A 21,464-nucleotide genomic window follows, 5' to 3' on the forward strand; every position below is an offset into this window, starting at 1 on the left:
ACTGCAGAGCTTCTGGAGGGCAAAGGACATAGCTCGCGAGATAAACAGAAACCTCACAGATTGGGGAAAAAAATTTTACCAGCCATACAATGGACAAAGGCCTCATATCTAAAATATATGCAGAATTAAAAAAATTACATTCCTACAAAACAAACCGCAAACAACGAGTAGCCCTTTCAACAAGTGGGCTAAAGATTTAAAAAGAGACTTCTCTGATGAGGAAATGAGAATGTCTAAGAGACATATGAAAAAGTGCTCTACATCACTGGCCATAAAAGAAATGAAAATCAAAACAACATTGAGATTTCACCTTACCCCAGTAAGAATGACCTATATCAAGAAAACTAACAATAACAAATGTTGGTGGGGATGTGGCCAAAAGGGAACCCTACTTCATTGTTGGTGGTAATGTCAACTGGAGATTCCTCAGAAAGCTAAACATAGAACTCTCCTATGTCCCAGTACACCACTACAGCTTTAACTACTGAGAATTCTCAACCCCAATTATGTTGAAGAATGAGAAAGAGTTCTCTTGCTTTCATGCAATGTGATTGAGAATTTGAGGTTCAGTATTCCCTCATACCTTTTCCAGAAAATTTCATTTATGTATGTTTTACATTGGTCATGGGCTTGTGTATGTCTACTTGTCTCAGTTCTGGGGATTGAACTCCGGCCCTGGGAGCTATCCTTGAGTTTTTACCTCAATGCCAGCACTCTACTACTTGAACCACAGTTCCACTTGTGGCTGTTTTAGTGTTTCACTAGAGATGATAATCTCACAAACATTCCTGCCCAGACTCGCTTTAAATTGTGATCTGTAAGGTCCAGCCTGAGAGGGCTCCATGCAGATGCCCCAGCTAGGCTGAATTCTCCACACATTACCTGTGATACCGATGTAACTGGCATACCTAGAGGCAGCCTTCTCCCCACACCTGGCCACATCTCCCCTCACCTGGCCACACCACCCTGTTCCTGCTCTAGATAAGGCAGGGAATGCCCAGGTTGACCTTACTTCTGGCCTTGCATCATCCTTGCCACAAGCCAGCAGTTCAGTCATAAACTTTTTCTCTTTTGCCTTATTACCACATAGTGTTCTCCTTTCTCAGCTACCTACTTTAATAAACCTTCTAAAAGATCCTCAGATCTCAAACATTTAGTGTAGCTAGGATTATAGATGTAATGGAGTTCGAGGGAGGAGATTCAGGAAATTTTATCTCTGTATTTCTTTCCCTTCCTTCCTTTTGTAAGGCCTGAACTGAAAACTGGAGAAACTAAATATACGTTTTAGTGTTAAAATTATAACAGCTTCTAAGTTCTGGTGAATATTCCACAATAGAGGGCTGCACCCCCACCCATGAGACTACTTTCTTGTAGTTTGACATTTAAAAATGTAGGGAGAATTTATTCACCTGTATACCTGGGTAACAACCATGGTAATGGACAGGAAAAAATGATCATCATCATAGACTATAGAAATAACCATAATAGTAGTAGAAATGCCATGGTAACTGTTGGGTTGGTTTACTTATGATTGAGTACTGGATTGTTTTAGCCAGCTCAAGCGTGCTTAGTAGTAATTGAAAAACATGGTCGCAATTGTTAAAATAAAGTTGCTACTAGGTCAACCTGACCGCAATATTCTGCTTCTGTAAATGGCTTGCTTAACTCATTTGTGACTTGCTCTACCCCCTGCATTAATCCCCTGCATCAGTGCTATGTGACCACCTGTTGCCAATGCTGGATATCGAGGCCAGTTCCCAATATCAAAGCCAAAATAGATAACTGAAAGGGTAGATAGCCAATGAAATAGGACAAGACTTGCTAGTTAAATGTCATCCAATCAAGTATCTGCCAAGGTGGAAATACCCTGACCCTGTTGTAATCACAATAAAAACCATGCCTATCTGAGGGTTGGGACTCTGAATCCAGATCCACTGTGTCGGTGACGGTTGGGAGTCCAGGCTCGTGCGTGCAATAAAGACTCATGCGTTTGCATCGGTGTCAGCTCCTTGGTGGTCTTTGGGGACAGGAAATCTGGATAACAGCTTGGGGGCTCATCTGGGATCGCCCATGATCCCAGGACACACGAACCGGGATTCTGGCACCAATCAGTGAGTTTGTTTGTCTTGTTTTGTTCGTCTTGTCTGTTTTGGTGCTCTAATCAGTATTCTGTATGGTTGGCATAAGACTCAAGTGGACGCGCAGGTGGGTCGTCATCCGGGGGTCTTGGAAGACGTTCCAGGCCTCTATATGAGTAAGTTTCCCTCCTCACACTTTATAGTTGGTAGGAACAAAGCAGGTCACTCCCGCGCAACGGCGTAAGGCCGACATTCCCATTCTGTGCAAGTACTGGATGGGCTGAGTCCTACCTAGCTCAGGGAATGCCCTTCCAACTATCTTCAGCAGAAAAGTATTTAGTGTGCTAAAATCTCTTCCTAAAATTAACAAGCCTTGGTAAATGAGGCTGGAGAATGTTAAAGTCATTTGTTAAAAGTTTTGTCTTAAATCTTGGATGGTTATTGCAAGAGTAAGATTGGCATAAATACCTCTTGCCACAGGAAAATATATGGCCGATATTTATTTTGTGTGCTTTAAAATATTTTACCTTTGTATGTGTGGGAGCATGTGTGAGTGCGAATATATTCAAGATTAAAACTGTCAGTATAATGTAAAAATGGGTGAGTTTCAGTTTAAACTAAAAGGCCATCAAGTTTGGGCCTTACCAAATGTTTTAAACAATTAGTGCATAGTGGAAAAAAAACAAAACAGTTAAAAGATATATAAGGATTCTTTAATTTTTAGTTTTAAAAAAATCTGGTATCTTAATGCATAAGAGTATTAACACTGTAATCAAGTTATTTTGTTTGGCAAAAGACATTGGAAATGTAAATTTTATTTTCCTCTACTGTTAAAATTTGGGACAAAATGTCAGAAATTTAATGTTTGTTTAATGTTTGTTTATCACTGTTAAAAATGGCTTGGGTTTCTTGGTTAAAGATGGGGGAAAAAGGGCTGGGGATATAGCCTAGTGGCAAGAGTGCTTGCCTCGTATACATGAAGCCCTGGGTTCGATTCCTCAGGACCACATATACAGAAAATGGCCAGAAGTGGCGCTGTGACTCAAGTGTTAGAGTGCTAGCCTTGAGCAAAAAGAACCCAGGGACAGTGCTCAGGCCCTGAGTCCAAGGCCCAGGACTGGCAAAAAAAAAAAAAAAGATGGGGAAAAAAAGTACAGAAAAACTTAAGATAAGCCTGTATGCCTATCCTTAGGAATGAGGGATGATCTGGCAAAGGTGCAGCTTAGCCAGTTCATGTGGTGGGACAGGCCCTGGGGGGAGTCCACGCATGGTGGAAAAGTGTAACCTGGCACAGCGGCAATTCATCAAGCCACAAGTAATAGGATGGGTAAATGGAGGCTTTTCTTTGTCCTATATCTTTTCCTTACAGGTGGACATAAAAACCAGATGGTAAAATAGGTGATGTGATGATGGTATTGAAATCTTAGCTGCCCCTAGTGAGGTTTTAAGGTTTTTTTTAAAGTTTTCAAAAGAGAGTTAAAAGTTTATCTGTACACTGTAATTTGATTTCTAAGCTATGTTATAATTTGGATGTATCTTTACACAAGGGACACAGATGCTTAGTCTAGATTCTTGTGTTTGTTATTCTGGTACTTGTAATTCTTACATTACGAGAAAACTGTCATTTGAGTTCAGAGGTGTTCTAGACAGTAACTCAGACTGCAGAAAATAAAATTGGCCCTTTTTAAATGGGCCAACCTGAGGCAATGGACTGTGACCATTGCCTCTAGATTTCAGAGTTCTTCAAATACAATTGAAAGCTAAAGTGTAATTGTTAAAACAGAGGCTAATGTTAGACTTTAAAAAAAATTGGGAATGTATTTCTAAATATGAGATTTGAAAATAGTTCTTCTAAGTGGCTATTTTAAATTGGAAAAAAATGAATATTTTAGGCTTCCAAAATGATTGTTTAAACTGCTTTTCCAGTTTGCCTTTCAAGTTGTATAACAGTTTCCAGGTAGGACTATAGTAAAAGACAGATGATTCTTACAAGTTTATCAAAGGTAACTTTGGCCTTTAATAAGTTCCAGGTAAGGTCATGCTTAAAAACTTCTTCTGTGTGGACCATCTTGTTGCTTTAATTGGAGTAAAGTGGCCTTTTGTAAGACACATTGATCTGAAAACTGAGGTTCAAAGCCAGCCCGGGCAGTGAAAGTTCTCTATGAGAATCTCCATCTCTAATCTGCCAGCATAGTGCTGGGAACAGAGTTGTGTGGAGCTCAAAGTGGCAGAGTGCTAGCCTTGAACTGGAGAGCTGAGGGACAGCACTCAGGCCCTGAGTCCAAGTCCAGCAACAGATCAAGAGAACTGACAAAGGTGCATTTACCTCAGAATAAAAAAGTCACTCCTGGGACAAAAGTGATGGAGCATCCAGAGGCAGTAAGCCACTGCTTGGATGGCAGAGATTTTGTCAGAGCCCACAGTTATGTGTGCTTGGCCCTTCAAAAGTTAATCAGAGCTGGGAGGTCCTACAAGAATAGTTTGAAAGCATGACTCTCTAACACCCATGTCTATCTACTGAGCAGGAACTTGTCAGTCATCTCTGACAGTGGGTAGTAAAGCTAAGATTGTCAGATGGGGGGATAGTTTAAAATCCCAACCCTCTGCATCTGCTCAAAGTCTTAACTGCCTGTGAAAATTCTGAGTTGTCATAGGGGATATCACTAGTCAGGATTTTGGATAAACTTCTTTATCCAGTCTATGCAGAAAGTTGCAGACATGTGACATTCTATTGGAGCCACTGGGAGACACTGCTGCCTGCTGTTGCCACATCCCTTCCTATCCCATTTGGGTTAATATGAAGTATGGCCTGACAATCATCTGGAGCCATCTATAAACTTCTCACTGCTCAAGTAGATTTGGACATCAGGGAATGCATGCATACGTTGATAAGATGAAAGCATGGGATGATATGAGTCATTGTTTAACTGGTCCCCTTGGCTGACATCGTTAATAACCTCAGAAGCAGGATCTTTGATGTTGGTAATATTTATTTTAATGGTTAGTCCTTATATTCTTAACAGGCTCACTACATTTGTAAGAGATTATGTCAGTACAGTACAACTAATGATGCTCAGGTCTCAGTATCAGCCCCTGGATATTGAAGACCTAGAAATGTATGATAATGAGGCCATGATTGGCCCCTGCAATAACCTGTAGATGGAGAGGGAATGTAAGGGCTGACCTGAAAACTGGAGAAATTAAATATAAGTTTTAGTGTTAAAATTATAACAGCTTCTAAGTTCTGGTGAATACTCCATGATAGAGGACTGCATCCCCACCCATGAGACTACTTTCTTGTAGTTTGACATTTAAAAATGTAGGGAGAATTTATTCACCTGTATACCTGGGTAACAACCATGGTAATGGACAGGAAAAAATGATCATCATCATAGACTATAGAAATAACCATAATAGTAGTAGAAATGCCATGGTAACTGTTGGGTTGGTTTACTTATGATTGAGTACTGGATTGTTTTAGCCAGCTCAAGCTTGCTTAGTAGTAATTGAAAAACATGGTCGCAATTGTTAAAATAAAGTTGCTACTAGGTCAGCCTGACCGCAATATTCTGCTTCTGTAAATGGCTTGCTTAACCCATTTGTGACTTGCTCTACCCCCTGCATTAATCCCCTGCGTCAGTGCAATGTGACCACCTGTTGTCAGTTCCTGATACCGAGGCCAGTTCCTGATATCAAAGCAAAAATAGATAACTGAAAGGGTAGATAGCCAATAGAAATAGGACAAGACTTGCTTGCTAAATGCCATCCAATCAAGTATCTGCCATGTTGGAAATACCCTGGTCCTATTGTAATCGCAATAAAATCCCTTCCTATCTGAGGGTTGGGATTCTCAATCCAGATCTACTGTGTAGGTGATGGTTGGGAGTCCAGGCTCGAGCTTGCAATAAAGACTCATGCATTTGCATGGATATCGGATGCTTGCTGGTCTTTGAAGACCGGAAATCTTGCATTGTAAATGTAAAATAAAATTTAAAAAAGCTTGTAGTATATAGTTGCTATAGTTGCAGTTGCCTCAAACAAACCTCTGTCTCAACAAGTCCCCACCAACAGATGTAACAACCTTCTTGATATTTCCTTGTTCCTTCTTCCCCTTGTCACCCAGGTAACCTCTGCCTTCTGCTTCTGTATAAAAGCTTGCCTGAAACGAGGCTCGGGACTCTCAGTTCCTGCGAGTTCTGTGAGCCCCAGAATGCTGGTCCTCCAATAAACCCTTTGCTTTTGCATGAGAACGTCTCTTGGTGGTCTCCATCCCACGGGCACGAGTCATTCGGTCCTTACAGCATAACACTTCCTTCCTTTCTTGCTCCCACCCTCTGTAACTCCCTCTCTTGCTTCATCACTTTCTTCCTCCTTTCCTTCCTTCTTCAATTCCTTCCTCCCCTTTTTAATTTGCGCTGAACTGGAATTGGATTTGGGGTGGCCTGGGGTCTATACCTGGGCTTTATTTTCAAGGCTAGTGCTCTACTACTTGAGGCACAACACTAATTTCCGGATTCTCCAAAGTCACGCAGATTTACAGCGCTGTTTGAGTTTAAACAGGAATCTTCAGCTCTCAGACTTCTTAAGGAGCCAGGATTCTAGGAATTCTAGAATGTTTTCTAAGGAGTTTCTTGGAGATAATTCCCTCACAGACATTCCTGCCTGCCTGGCTTCAAACTTTGATTCTCAGATCTCAGCCTCCTGAGTACCTGGGATTACAGGCAAGAGCCATCAGTGCCAGGCTAGATTTATTTTAACTATTACCCTATATATAGGATGATTCAGGTACTCACCCAGGTGAAATATTCCAGTTACATTAAAAATATGTACATAGTAATAATAAATGTATAAAAAATCATAATTTTTCAGTGTTATAATTGTAAAGTCTTGTTTAAAATCTCAGTCCAGTTACCTAGGTAACTGGCAAACCTGCAGGCAGTTACCCCCACCCCCTTCTGTCACATCCTAATCTGCCTGGACATGCCAGAATCCACCTGGAAACACCTCCCACCCCATGTGCTAAGCAAGGCAGCACTGGACCTTCAACATGCGCCTGTATTTAGCAGCACACCAACTGTTTGAATAAAACTCTCTTCTTCTCGAATAATGCATGGAGGTCTGCATCATCGTGTTGTCTACTTCAAAATCTCTTACAATTATCATCTCCATAAATCTAATGTTCCTGACAATGTCTTTTTGCTGCTGTTGTTCAACTGTTTTTATTTTGCTTTCCATTTGTGAATTTAGGCACAAAAGATAGAGGCATTAAAAAACAGCTGAGAAATTGGTGTCAGTACTGGGGCTTCAACTCAGATCCTGGGCACCTTCTCTTTGCTTTTTCACACAAGGCTGGTGCTCTGCCCCTTGAACCACAGCCCCACTTCTGGCTTTGTGCTGGTTCTCTGGAGATATGAATCTCATACATTTTCCTGTCTCTGCTGGCTTTGTACCATGATCCTAAGATCTCAGCTCTCTCAGTAGCTATGATCTCAAGGGGGAGCCACCACCGCCCAACTTCTAAATTAAAAAAAAAAAAGTTAGAGTCTTGTTCATTTCAATGTTCTCTATATTTTTCATATAGGAGCAAGAAGACTGTCCTGTAATAAGTTTCCTGTGTACTCGCTGGGATTAGGAGATGATTTTTAGACAGCAATTTTGTACACAGTGGCTTATCTCTATGGCATGAATGATCAGTGTCAGTAAAGACCAGATCCACAGTCTGGGAGACCAATGGGTCACATCTGTACAAGTTAATTTATACTCTGGACTTTTCAGATATCCTAAATACAATTTGATTTTGTACTTCAATAGAGATCATTTCCTACATTGGGATATACTTACTCTCTTTGGTCCCTTCCCTCCAAAACCTTCTTATGGGAAGATTCCTTTTTTTTTTTTTTCAAAACGTTTTGTCTAGTCCTGGGACTTGAACTCTAGGCCTATACTGTTTCCCTGAGCTTCTTTTGCTTGAGGCATTTTGAGTCAAAGTGCCGCTTCTGGCTTTTTTCAGTAGTTTATGGGAGAAAAGAGACTCAGAGTTTCCTACTTGGGCTGGCTTCAAATCGTGATTCTCATATCTCAGCGCCCTGAGTAGCTAGGATCACAACAAGCATGATCCACTGGCCACTGGCTTAAAACGTATTTTTCACCAGTCTACTCAGGAGGACAAAAGTCCACGAATCAAAGCCAGCCCAGGCAGGAAAGTCTATGAGCCTCTCCAATTAACCAACAGAAAACTGAAAGTAGTGATGTGGCTCAAAAGGGTACAGTACTAGCCTTAAGCAAAAGACCTTAGGGGCAGCACCCAGGCCCTGATTGCAAGGCCTAGCCATGATAAAGAAATAAGAAGACTATGTGAAATGAGCATTTAATCAAGAATTGGGATTCAATGATGGATGCATTTTTCACATGTTGCATAACTCCCAGATTTCTCCCTGTGTGAGCTCGTAATATTTCTGGATCATGGAGATGTGGTGCTTTCAACAACCAGCCAAAAAATAATAATGTGAGAACAACCAGAACCCTTTTTTCCCCACATGTATTGGTATTGGGGCTTGAATTCAGGCCCTGAGCTCTGTCCTTGAGATTTTACACTCAAAGCTGGAGCTCAACTACATGAGCCAAAGCTCTAATTCTGGGTTTCTCTGAGATTAATTGGATAGAAGTTTCACGGACTGTCCTGCCTGGCTTTTTTGTTTTGTTTTGTTTTTGGTTTTGGTTTTGTATTGCCAGTCCTGGGCCTTGGACTCAGGGCCTGAGCACTGTCCCTGGCTTCTTTTTGCTCAAGGGTAGCATTCTGCCACTTGAGCCACAGCGCCACTTCTGGCCATTTTCTATATATGTTGTTCTGGGTGATCGAACCTAGGGCTTCCTGTATAGGAATCTAGCACTCTTGCCATTAGGCCATGTTGCCAGCCATTCCTGGTTGGCTTTGAACCATGATCCTCAGAATATTAGAGTAGCTGAGATTGCAGGCATGAGTCACTGGTACCCAGGACTGAGAATCCTCAGAGATGACCCAGAGGCTCCCCAGGTCTCCAGAGACCCTATCTCAAGGTGGTGGAGGCCCTAACACCTCCAAAAATTGTATAAATTTAAGGGCTGAGATTATGGCCTATTGGCAAGAGTGCTTGACTCGTATACATGAAGCCCTGGGTTCGATTCCTCAGCACCACATATATGCATAACGTCCAGAAGTGGTGCTGTGGCTCAGGTGGCAGAGTGCTAGCCTTGAGCATAAAGAAGCAAGGGACAGTGCTCAGGACATGAGTCCAAGGTCCAGGACTGGCAAAAAAAAAGTATAAATTTCAAATCAACATAGTGTGTAGTAAATATCAAAGATAAATCTGGTTAGTGTCTGTTGCACCTTTTCTATACTTCCCCCTCCCCTCCCCCAATGGAAAAACATAGCTAAGGCAAATGGTAAAGAAATTTTTTTAAAAAATGACAAAAAGAAATAAACCAAACAAAGGGTGGGGAGGGAGAGACTTGGAAACTGAAACTGTGCCTAAGCTCTTTTTGCTGATGGCTAGCTCTCAATCACTTTGAGAGCTTGGCTTAATGTTCTCCTTAATTCATTATGTTAATAACTTTCATGAGAATGTATCAGTTGTGCCAAGTGGCAGGAGCATTCCTTGTGACAAAAACATACTCTCCTGATTTAGAGTTATGTTTCCTGCAACTCTTTATCCAGAGATGCCATAGCAATAGCTAAAATTGTACATATGAGATCTAGAAAGATCTGTGATTAGCCCGATTCAACTTCTTATTTACCAAGCACATTGCATTATCAACCATTTGGTTATATATTTTAATTCTCATAAAATGTAGTTCCTGTGCAGTTAAGAGACTACTATACTTTTAATTTCCTTTCTTTTTGGTACCAGTATTTAAGATCCCCCTGCCCCCACCGGCCACACCTTTGCTTGGCCATTTGTGCTCAATTCAAGTGCTCTACTGCTTAAGCCACACCACCACTTGCTGTTTAATTGGCCCTAACATTTTTTGCAAGTTCCACCCCCTGGGTTTCAAACTGTGGTCCTGAGAACTCAGCTTCATGAGTGTCTGGGATTACATCGTGTGCTAAAAGATGGCTCCATATGTATTATAAATTTTGATGGATTTGTGTTTCCCATTAAATTGCAGATCTGTGAGGCTTTATCTGTGTGTTTACCCATGCTCCCAGTAAACATCTGTCAAATGAAATCAATGCATTGCAGTCTCTTTCAGTCCTGGCTGTGATTGTGGAAGTACTTCTTTCAGCTTTGGGGCCTGGGGACTTGAGGAAGCATGGTAGACAATGATTGATTGAAACAGAATGAGGAAGGATGCCTGATGTCTGCACTATCTGTCTCACACACACACCTCAGAGTGGGTCCTAGGATAACATTATGCAATCTTGTGACAGATATAGAAGGTATATATAGCTAATGCTTTTGCTGATATAAACAAGAATTTTGCCATCAGCCTTCTCTCAGTCTCCTTCATCATCAATCCCCTTGCCCTTGGAATCCTTGTTCATGCTGCGGCTGTCCTGGGGCAACTGGCACCTGAACAGGGACCCAAAGAAATCATTGGAAGGACTTCATGTGCACAGAAGTAAGCAGGTAAAGGGACTGCAAAGTGCAGTAGTAGAAAGGGAATCAGAAAAGGTAAAGAATAAGAATAAGAAAAATAGAAGGAGACTTAATATGGGGGTGAAACAGAGCAAAGAGAGGCAGGTCTTTTTGATGGTCCTCAGGGCATTTCTCAGACAAAATGGCTGTAAGAGGGGCTGGGAATATGGCCTAGTGGCAAGAGTGCTTGACTCATGTACATGAAGCCCTGGGTTTGATTCCCCAGCACCACATATATAGAAATGGCCAGAAGTGGCGCTGTGGCTCAAGTGGCAGAGGGCTAGCATTGAGCAAAAGAAGCCAGGGATATTGTTCAGGCTCTGAGTACAAGGCCCAGGCCTGGCAGAAAAAAAAAAAAATATGATGTAAGATTAGTCCAAAGCGGCTGGGCTGGAGGAATCTTTTGAGGTTATAGACTATCTCTGCATCTGGTTTCCCCAGGAGGGAACAGTGGACTTGGCCATATGGCAAAAGGTGGGACAAGAATTAAAGAATCAGATAAAAATTAGAAGAATACAAGCTCTTCCCCTTTTGACATTTTCTGTTTGGAACATGGTTAGAGAGAGTCTGGATCCCCATCACCGGATTGAAATTATTTCTATAACGTCATTATCTGAGAAGAAAAAGAAAGGAACCCCCCTCTGTTTAGCAGAGGAGTACCGAGAGGGCTGTCCATCAAAGTGTGAGAGTGTTTATAAAGTACAGAAAGTCTGTGTCAGTCTCTTGAATCCAAAAAATCATGGGGCAGGGTGGGGTGGGGTGGAGAAGAAGGACACTGGAAATTTTCAACTTATTCCTGTCTTACAAGATGAAGGCAACTGGCAGTATGGTATTTTAGATTTTAAGGAATTGAAAGAAATTAAGACTTCCACTGCTCCATCTGGGGCAACTGCTCCATTTACTTTATCCCTGATTGATAATTTGGCCAGACAGGCATTATGCCCAGGGGATTGGCAGACAATTGCTCATGCCTGCCTCAGTGGGGGAGATTATTTGTTATGGAAGGCAGAATGGATTGAAAGGTCTGAGCATGTGACAATATACAATAACCGCATCAACATCCTCGTATCCTCTGACTTGCGGGTTGGTACAGGTGAATATTCTGATATTCAGCAACAGATTAATTACCAGGCATTGCCTATGGGCAAATTCATGAATGTGCAACCAAAGCCTGGAGATAAGACTGGGGATAAGTCTTATCTTCTGTGATAAGACTGAGTTGTCTAAGATTAGATAGGGGCCAGATGAGGCTTTTCAAGACTTTGGTTCCCTGCTTTCTTAAGGCTGTTGGCTTAATTGTAGCTGATGGAAAAGCTGGCACAATCCTGTTTTGACAACTATCTTTTGAAAATGCTAATTCTGCATGCCAGTTAGCAATTAGGCCCTGAAAGGAAACAGGGGCCTTAGAGGATTATACGTGCCTCTGTGCTGAGACTGGCCCTTCCTATGTGCAAGGAGTAACTCTGGCCCCACCCTTCAGGAGATTCCACCTCACCATCTGCATAAGCAGATCTGGACTTGAAAGGGAAAAGGGATTGGCCATCTAGGAGGAGGTGTTTCCAATATTGCCAAGAAGGGCACTTTGTGAAGGCATGCCCTTAAAACGCAACACATAGGGCCCAAATCCCAGGTATTTTTCCCCACTGCCATAGGGGAAAACATTGGGCAAATGAATGTCACTCTAAACCAGACAAGAATGGTAGGTCTCTTCATTGTTGGTGGGAATGTAAACTGGTTCAGCTACTCTGGCAAGCAGTATGGAGGTTCCTCAGAAGGCTAAATACAGAACTCCCCTATGACCCAGCAGCCCCACTTTTGGGTATCTATCCAAAATACCACAAACAAAATCACAGTAATGCCACCAGCAGAACAATGTTCATCGCAGCACAGTTTGTCATAGTGAGAATCTGGAACCAACCCAGATGCCCCTCAGTAGATGAATGGATCAGGAAAATGTGGTACATATACACAATGGAATTTTATGCCTCTATCAGAAAGAATGACATTGTCCCATTTGTAAGGAAATGGAAGGACTTGGAAAAAATTATACTAAGTGAAGTGAGCCAGACCCAGAGAAACATGGACTCTATGGTCTCCCTTATTGGGAATAATTAGTACAGGTTTAGGCAAGTCATAGCAGAGCATCACAAGGCCCAATAGCTATACCCTTATGAACACATAAGATGATGCTAAGTGAAATGAACTCCATGTTATGGAAACAATTGTTACATCACAGTTGTAACTACTTTCAACATCCCATGTGTATCTCTAGCTTCTATTATTGATGATGTTCTTGTATCACCTTCCTGTGGTTGTACCTACACTATCTCTGTGATCTTATCTGAGTATATTGGAAACCATGTATACTAGTATTGGAAGTAGGAAATTGAAAGGGAATACCAAATTTGACAGACACAGGGTAAAAAAAGACAAACAACTACAAAAGCAATATTTGCAAAACTGTTTGGTGTAAGTGAACTGAACACGGGGGGGGGGGGGGGGGAGGGAAAGGGGGAGAAGGGAGGGGGGTATGAGGGACAAGGTAACAAACAGTACAAGAAATGTATCCAATGCCTATCGTATGAAACTGTAACCTCTCTGTACATCAGTTTAATAATAAAAATTAGAGAAAAAAAAAGTTTCCATACCAAAAAAAAAAAAACAACGAATGGTAGGTCTCTGCAGGGAAATGGGATGAGGGGCCAGCTGTGGGCTCCCACAACAAAGCATCAGCCCTGGGGACTCCCTTCCTTGCAGTGAGTCCTTGCCAATGCCATTGAACTGCCCCGAATCAGTTTCCTCAAGAAGGGGACCCCTGGGAGTGCAGATTTAGATTTAAAGACGGCAGAGAGAGTACCTGGAGGGAGATCTTCCTCCAGTCGCCATCCCCATAGGGGTCTGGGAGCCTTTGCCTCCTGGGACAGTAAAGTTAATATTGAGCAGGTTCAGCTGGACTATCAAAGGATTAATTGTCTATCCAGGTGTTATTGAATAATGATTATACAGGAGAAATTAAAATCATGGCTGGACTGGAAAGAGGAACCTTGTTTGCTCCTGCATATACTCCCATTTCTCAATTAATTTTACTTCCTTTAGTTCCTCTTTCTAATGAGTCTCTTCCACCTAACTGGGGAAATAGAGGCATTGGCTCCACAGATAGGGACTTTTGGCTTCAGAGAATTGGACAGGAGTGACCAGAATTAGAAGTTTACATATGAGGGAAGCTTTTACAGGCCGAGTTGACACCAGTGCTGATGCTTCTATCATATCAGGTCTACACTGGCCCACCTCATGGCTAAAAGAGGATAGCTTCACTCTGCTGTATGTTATAGGTGAAGTAGAGTGGGGGTTCGCTACAATGAAACATGGTTCCCCCCCCAAGGGAGGGGATTCCTGGTTCCCCCAAGAGTCCACCACACAGTCTCCAGCTACAAGGTGACAAAAAGACAGTTTTATTGGAGAAGTAAAAAGTGAACAAAAAGTGAACCGACCGGCCTTGGTCGCAGCCCGGACTCGGGAGCCGAAACTGCCAACCACATGTGGAGCCCAGACTCCCAATAGAGTTACAGTCTGTCTCATAATATTTATTTGAACTAACCTATCATTCTAGTTAGAATTGACGCATGGATTTGGCGGGGCTCACATGATGCAGGCGGATATGCCTACTCACAGCCTGTTCCCTTGAAGCTCCCAGGCCTCAGGTAGTCAATCTACATAGTAAAGGGAACTTCCCTGAATAGGGTGGGGGAGGGCTTAGTGGAGATGGAGTTGGCTTCTGCTCTAATCTGAGCTGGAGTCAACCTGAAGTCCCTCCACAGCTATTAATGGCACTGGGCAGATCTGGCCTCCCCATTACAATAGGCATGTGCAAAATTACTCAAAAGAGTTCTCCCATGCTATAGTGGCTAAACAAGGAGGGTCATTCAGGCACTTTTCAACCCTTTGTTCTGCCTGATCTCCCAGTATATCTGTGTGGCCGTGATGTGCTGTCTCAGATGGGTGCTTACATCCACAGTCCAAGCCCAGTTGTTACTCAACAAATGCTTAATCAAGGAAATGATGGGATGTCAGGTCTGGGGCTGCAAGGGAAAGGAAGGTTGGAACCTTACCAGCCTGTTGCAAACCCAAACAGACGTTTGGCTTTTCTACAGGGCCACTGATTACATCAGCTTTACATGCATAACCTACAGGTTGGAAAATGGGTAGATCAGTGGGTATCACATAAGGAAGAACTTGAAGCTGCCATGGCTCTTGTTCATGGGTAATTGTTACAAGGCCATATTAAGCCTTCCACTACTTTCTGAAATACTCCTATACTTGTTATTTTTAAAAAATTTAAAAAATGGAGACTTCTCCAGGAATGAAGAGAGGTTAATAAGGCTATGTTTCCAATGCGTACTATACAACCTGGCAAGCCCTCACCAACAGCTATTCCCTTATCTTTTTCCCTATTGGTATTGGATATAATTTTTTTTTTTTTTTACTATACCTATATATCCAGGGGATGGGAGAAAATTTCGCTTTTCTGTTCCCAGCATTATTATGATTCAGCTCTATGACAGATATGAATGGACAGTGCTACCCCAAGGAATGGTCAACAGCCCCACGTTATGCCAGCTATATGTGGACAAGGCCGTATGGCCCATATGTAAAAAATATCCCTCTGCCCATATAATTCATGGATGATATCCTAATTGGAGCATCTACTGAAGAAAAAATTAATCTTATTTTCCAAGATATGCACTAGTCCATACTGCTGTATAACCTGATTGTGGCCCCTGAGAAAGTTGAGAGAAGACATTCTCTTTCATATTTAGGTTATCACATCTCCAGCAGGAGTCACTCCCCAAAAGCTAAAAATAAGAATGGAACAGTTGCAAACTCTTTTTTTTTGGCCAGTCCTGGGCCTTGGACTCAGGGCCTGAGCACTGTCCCTGGCTTCTTCCCGCTTAAGGCTAGCACTCTGCCACTTGAGCCACAGCACCGCTTCTGGCCGTTTTCTGTATATGTGGTGCTGGGGAATCGAACCTAGGGCCTCGTGTATCCGAGGCAGGCACTCTTGCCACTAGGCTATATCCCGAGCCCAGTTGCAAACTCTTAATGATTTTCAAAAGTTACTGGGTGAGGGACAGAGTCTCAACTTTGCTGCTGCTCCCACTGCAGCCCAGAGACCGCTGAACCCCTGTCCATCCTCCGCCACCCACTCGAGACACAGAACATCCAGTCATAGATAAAAATGAGCTGGTGTAGAAGCCCAAACTGGCTGAGCAGGCTGAACGATATGATGACATGGCAGCCTGCATAAAGTCTGTAACTGAGCAAGGAGGTGAATTATCTAATGAGGAAAGGAATCTTCTCTCGGTTGCTTAGAAAAATGTTGTATGAGCCCGTAGGTCATCTTGGAGGGTCGATTCAAGTATTGAGCAAAAGGTGGAAGGTGCTGAGAAAAAGCAGCAGATGGCGTGAGAATACAGAGAGAAAATTGAGACCAAACTAAGAGATATCTGCAATGAGGTACTGTCTCTTTTGGAAAAGTTCTTGATCCCTAATGCTTCACAAGCAGAGAGCAAGGTTTTCTATTTGAAAATGAAGGGAGAGTACTACTGCTACTTGGCTGAGGTTGCTGCCAGTGACAACAAGAAAGGTATTGTGGATCAGTCACAATAAGCATACCAAGAAGCTTTTGAAATCAGCAAAAAGGAAATGCAACCTATGCATCCTATCAGATTGGTTCTGGCCCTTAACTTCTCGGTGTTCTATTAAGAGATTCTGAACTCCCCAGAGAAAGCAGTTCTCTCTTGCAAAGACAGCTTTTGATGAAGCCATCGCTGAACTTGATACATTAAGTGACGAGTTGTACAAAGACAGCACTCTAATAAAGCAGTTACTGAAAGACAAATTGACATTGTGGACATCAGATACCCAAGGAGACGAAGCGGAAGTGGGAGTAAGAGGGGAAAATTAACTGGCCTTCCAACTTTTGTCTGCCTCATTCTAAAATTTACACAGTAGACCATTTGTCATCCATGCTGTCCCACAAATAGATTTTTGTTTACGATTTATGACAGGTTTATGTTACTTTTATTTGAATTTCTATATTTACCATGTGGTTTTCATGTTTAATATTAGGGGAGTAGAGCCAGTTAACATTTAAGGGGTTATCTGTTTTCATCTTGAGGTGGCCAATATGGGGATGTGGAAGTTTTATACAAGTTATAAATGTTTGGCATAGTACTTTTGGTACATTGTGGCTTCACAAGGGCCAGTGTTAAAACTGCTTCCATGTCTAAGTGAAGAAAACTGCCTACATTTTGGTTTGTACTGGTGGGGAATAAAACGGAAATTGGCTCCAGTCACAGGTTTAGTTATTGTGGGTACTTTAAAGGTTTGGAACACTTGCAAGGCTGTGGTACAAACAGATATTCCATGGATATTGCATGTTGGAATCATGTATTTCTGTGGAAGAATCTTATCTCAGTATGCACACCTGCACACCTTCGACTGTAGCACCAGAAGTGTTCTTGGACAAAGTTGTGACCCAATTAACTCCAGATAAGGGCAGAAACGGTTCACATTCCATTATTTGTAAAGTTTTCTGCTGTTTGCTCTCATTATTTTTGCTACACATTTTATTTGTATTTAAAGGTTTTAGGCAACCTAAGAACAAATGTAAAAGTAAAGATGCAGTAAAAATGAACTGCTTGGTATTCACTATTCATGTCTATCAAGCACAGCAGTAAACAAAAACCCCATGTATTTAACTTTTTTTTTAGATTATGTTTTGCTTTTGTGATTTGTTTTTCTTTTTTGATACTTGCCTAACATGCATGTGCTGTAAAAATAGTTAACAAGGAAATAACTTGAGATGATGGCTGATTTGTTTAATGTCCTATGAAATTTTCATGATCAATCCAAGGGTAATTGTTAAGAACACATGTATTAAGTTCATGTAAGTGGAATACAAGTTTTTGGATGGAAAAAGATACTTACTGGGGGATATTAATTGGATTCACCCCTCACTAAAAATTACTTCCAAACATTTACAACCTATTTTCCAGATTTTACAGGGAGACTCTAACCCATTTTCTCCAAGAATACTTACACTTGAAGTGGTTGAGGCATTAAAAGTTATTGAGTATGTAATTAGTAAGGCTCAACTTCTATGCATAGATTATTCCTAACCCATTGTTTTATGTATTTTAAATTCTAGTAAATTCCCTATTGCTGTTCCTTGGAAGGATGCTCCCATTGAATGGATATTTTTGGCTTTACCGTCTATGAGTGCAACTAAACCTTTGATTGCTTTAATTTCCTCACTTATTTCTAAGGGAGGTAGGCTCTATATTCAGTTGAATGGGCATGAGCCTGATGCCTTAGGCCTGCTCATGACTAGGAATTAATTTTTACAAATTTCCTTGGAATGGCAAATTGCAATGGCCAAATTTCCTGGGCAGGTACTTTTTCACTTGCCCGAATCACCATTATTGCAGTTTGCTGATGGTCACTATGGTACTGCCTGCTCCTTTATTTTCCCCAAACCTATTGCTAATGTTCCCAATGTGTTTATTGATAGGTCTAAAAATTTTAAAAAGTAGGGTTTTGGTTACACTGCCCTCATCATACGTCCACCACACAGGTTCAATATAATAGCACATCTACACAAAGGGTGGAGCTGTTGGCCACCATTTGGGCTTTACAACAGTATTCTTTTACTATAAATTTGTACTCAGTCAATATGTTGTTTCTGCTTTACAGCGCATCCAGGATGTCATTATTCTTACTTCAGTTGAGGAGCTGCTGCACCTTTTTACTTCCCTCCAACAACTGTTGCAGCACACAACTCCTATATATATTTGTTATATATGTGCACATTCTCTTTTGTCTGGACATTTAATGTATAACAATGTCCTTCCTAATAAGTTTCCTTGTATTGCCATGCTTATTCAATTTCTGTTAATGCTACACATGATGCCCATCAAAAATTTCATCAAAATACAGCCACCCTTCCTAAGCACCTTAAATTAACACATGAGCAATCTCATACTATTGTTCTCCAGTGTGGCCATTGTCCATTTACTCTTGCTATTCCCACCGTCAGGGGTAACCCATGGGGTTTTCTGCCTAAAAAATTGTGACAAACGGATGTGACCCATATACCTTCTTTTGGTGGCTTATCCTATGTTCATGTTTCTGTGGACACTTACTCTGGATTGCTTTTTGCCTCCTTTCACACAAAAAGTCTTATAAAAATGTTGCTGTGCATTTATTTATGGCTATTGCCTTAATGGATTTGCTTCAACAATTTAAAACTGATAATGGTCCTGCCTATACTTCTCAGGCCTTTAAAACATTGTGGTCACGACTACATTATTACTCTAACCACGGGCATCCCCTACAATGTACAAGGACAAGGCATTGTTGAGCAAGCCCATGCCACTTTAAAAAATCAAATTCCAAAAATTAAAAGGGGGAATTAGCTACTCGGGAGACTTTACCAAATACTGTTATATCTATTTGTGTTTCAAATTCCTTAACTGTCCCCAAGGATGACTTCACTGCTGCGCAGCACTGATGGGAGATAGTTCCCATGCCAACGGCAATGCTGTGATGGAAAGATCCTTTAACAGGAGTCTATTATGGTCCTGATGCCTTCTTATGATGGGGCCAAGAATATGCTTGTGTTTTTACAGGATATGGAGTCGCCGAGGTGGATTCCAGGCCAGCTCGTTGACCATGCTGAGACTACATCGGTTGTTCCAAAAAATGGGCTTAAAGGAGTGCGTGCCTCAAACCTGCAGCTAGAGGGCTCCATTCCCAACATGGGGACAAATAAAGACCCTCTCCTCCAAGGGTCAGGAGATAGTGAAAGAACTTCTCTTGTAAAACCATGTTTATGGCTATGCTGGCCTTGATAACATGAGCCCAAGTGTCCGATGAAGTCCACTGGGCATACTTGCCTTCCCCACCCCCCTTGCCTGTCCAGTAATGTGGGAGGAACCATCTATTAGAGTGTTTACTAATGCCACAGGGATTGTTTAGGGGAGAGAGTGTTGGGTTTCAAGTCCCATATTCTAAGCTTATAAATTGGAGCGAGCTTTTTGCTAGCCCACATATTTGCATGTCCATGGACAGCATACATGGATGTTTTCATGTAGTAGAACGTACACATGGTAAGGTATGCAGGGATAGACTATGGCCTTGTTTTATTCAGTAGGAAAAAGATATTTGGATGTAAAAAGATGGAGCTTATGCATAACACTTCTAGAGTTGCTTTGATAGGAGATGCTGTTTGCCCCACCTGGTTTCCACTAGGCCCAGATGTTTTGGCAGCTGCCATTGACCAGCCTGGATGGTCTGGAGGGCCTGTGGATTTGACATCTTCTCCACTGTTCCAGTGGTGGGAATCCCCTACTATGCATTGTAAGACTGGTCCTAGAGGAGTGACATGATCAACAGCATCTTTCCAGCCACCATCATTGTCAGCCCACATGGACAAGCTCAACCTGACATATGGAGACTGGCTGCTGCCTTGAGGCCTACTTGGACTAATGCCTCTTAACTTCCTGTACCTATGTTCCAGGGACCTATCCCATCCCCTGAATTTGTGCCATCTACTGTGCAAACTTGTGTTATGCATCCTTACATGCTGGTGGTTGGATCAGCTATGGTTGTAAAGGGTGGGGATGAGTTTTATGCCACCTGCAAAAATAACTGTGTTCTTACTATCTCCAAAAGCAATTTATTCATCCTGGAGCACGTACAGTATTTGAAACTTTGTGGCGCCTTTATTATGTTGCCTGTAAAATTGATGGAATCATGGTATATTGAATTTGGGCCTCAATTGCCTGTTGAGGTTCAGAAATCTCTTAGCTGCTCACGTACATTTTTTGAGAATACTGATTGCCAGAATTATTGCTAATATAACTCTTATTGGTAGTGCAACGGCATCCACTGTGGTCCTTACCCAAACCATGCATGTTAATACTTTGGCTAAAAATATTTCTGGTGCCCTTGGGACTTAGGTGCGACTAGATAAAAAGAGTGTGGAATGTATGGATGCTTTGGAAACAGACATGCTGTATGTTAATATTCAGGTAAAACTGCTGAGGACCCAGTTAAAAATGACTTGCAATGCTAATTATCAATACATTTGTGTTACCCTGCTTATATGTAATGAAAATGTGACTTTGATCAATATTCAGCGTCATATTCAAGAAATCTGGTCCCATGATAATTTGAGATTGTCATTATACAGTTTCAGGGACAGATATATGATATTGACCACTCAACACTAAAGGCTGAGGATCCCGCAGACTTAGTTGCCTCAATTCTCCATTACCTACAGGGATTTAACCCAGGAAATGTGTGGCAGCACTTCTTTTGTTATTTCTTGGGCATTTTTCTGTTCATTGTTTTGGTCTTTCTTTCTCTGCCATTCCTCCTGAGCTGTTTGACCCGCCCTTTAGTCCAGGTCCAGGCTGATATGCACTTGCTCAACTTAAATAACAAAACAAGGGGAAGATGGTGCAGACCCTGGGGTGCCAGGAGCTGGAAAGGTTTGAGCGAAGGCTCCATGGCCATTGACTTTAACCCTCAGGGCTTCAAGTATTTGACCTTTTGTTTGGGGGAAGTGCTTCTTTCAGCTTTGGGGCTTAGGGGCTTACCTGAGGGAGCATGGTAGACAAGGATTGGTTGAGTTTTGCCATCCACCTTCTCTATGTCTCCATCATCAATCCCCTTGCCCCTTGGAAATACTTGTCTGTGCTGCAGC

General features: G+C 41.9%; 1 pseudogene; it reads left to right on the plus strand.

Moving 5' to 3' along the window:
* The first annotated feature begins 15,885 nt into the window (after positions 1-15,885).
* On the plus strand, positions 15,886-16,856 carry LOC125341475 (annotated as a pseudogene).
* The last annotated feature ends 4,608 nt before the right edge of the window (positions 16,857-21,464 follow it).

This window comes from Perognathus longimembris, chromosome 24 (assembly GCF_023159225.1).
Source record: "Perognathus longimembris pacificus isolate PPM17 chromosome 24, ASM2315922v1, whole genome shotgun sequence".
Classification (NCBI taxonomy): domain Eukaryota; kingdom Metazoa; phylum Chordata; class Mammalia; order Rodentia; family Heteromyidae; genus Perognathus; species Perognathus longimembris.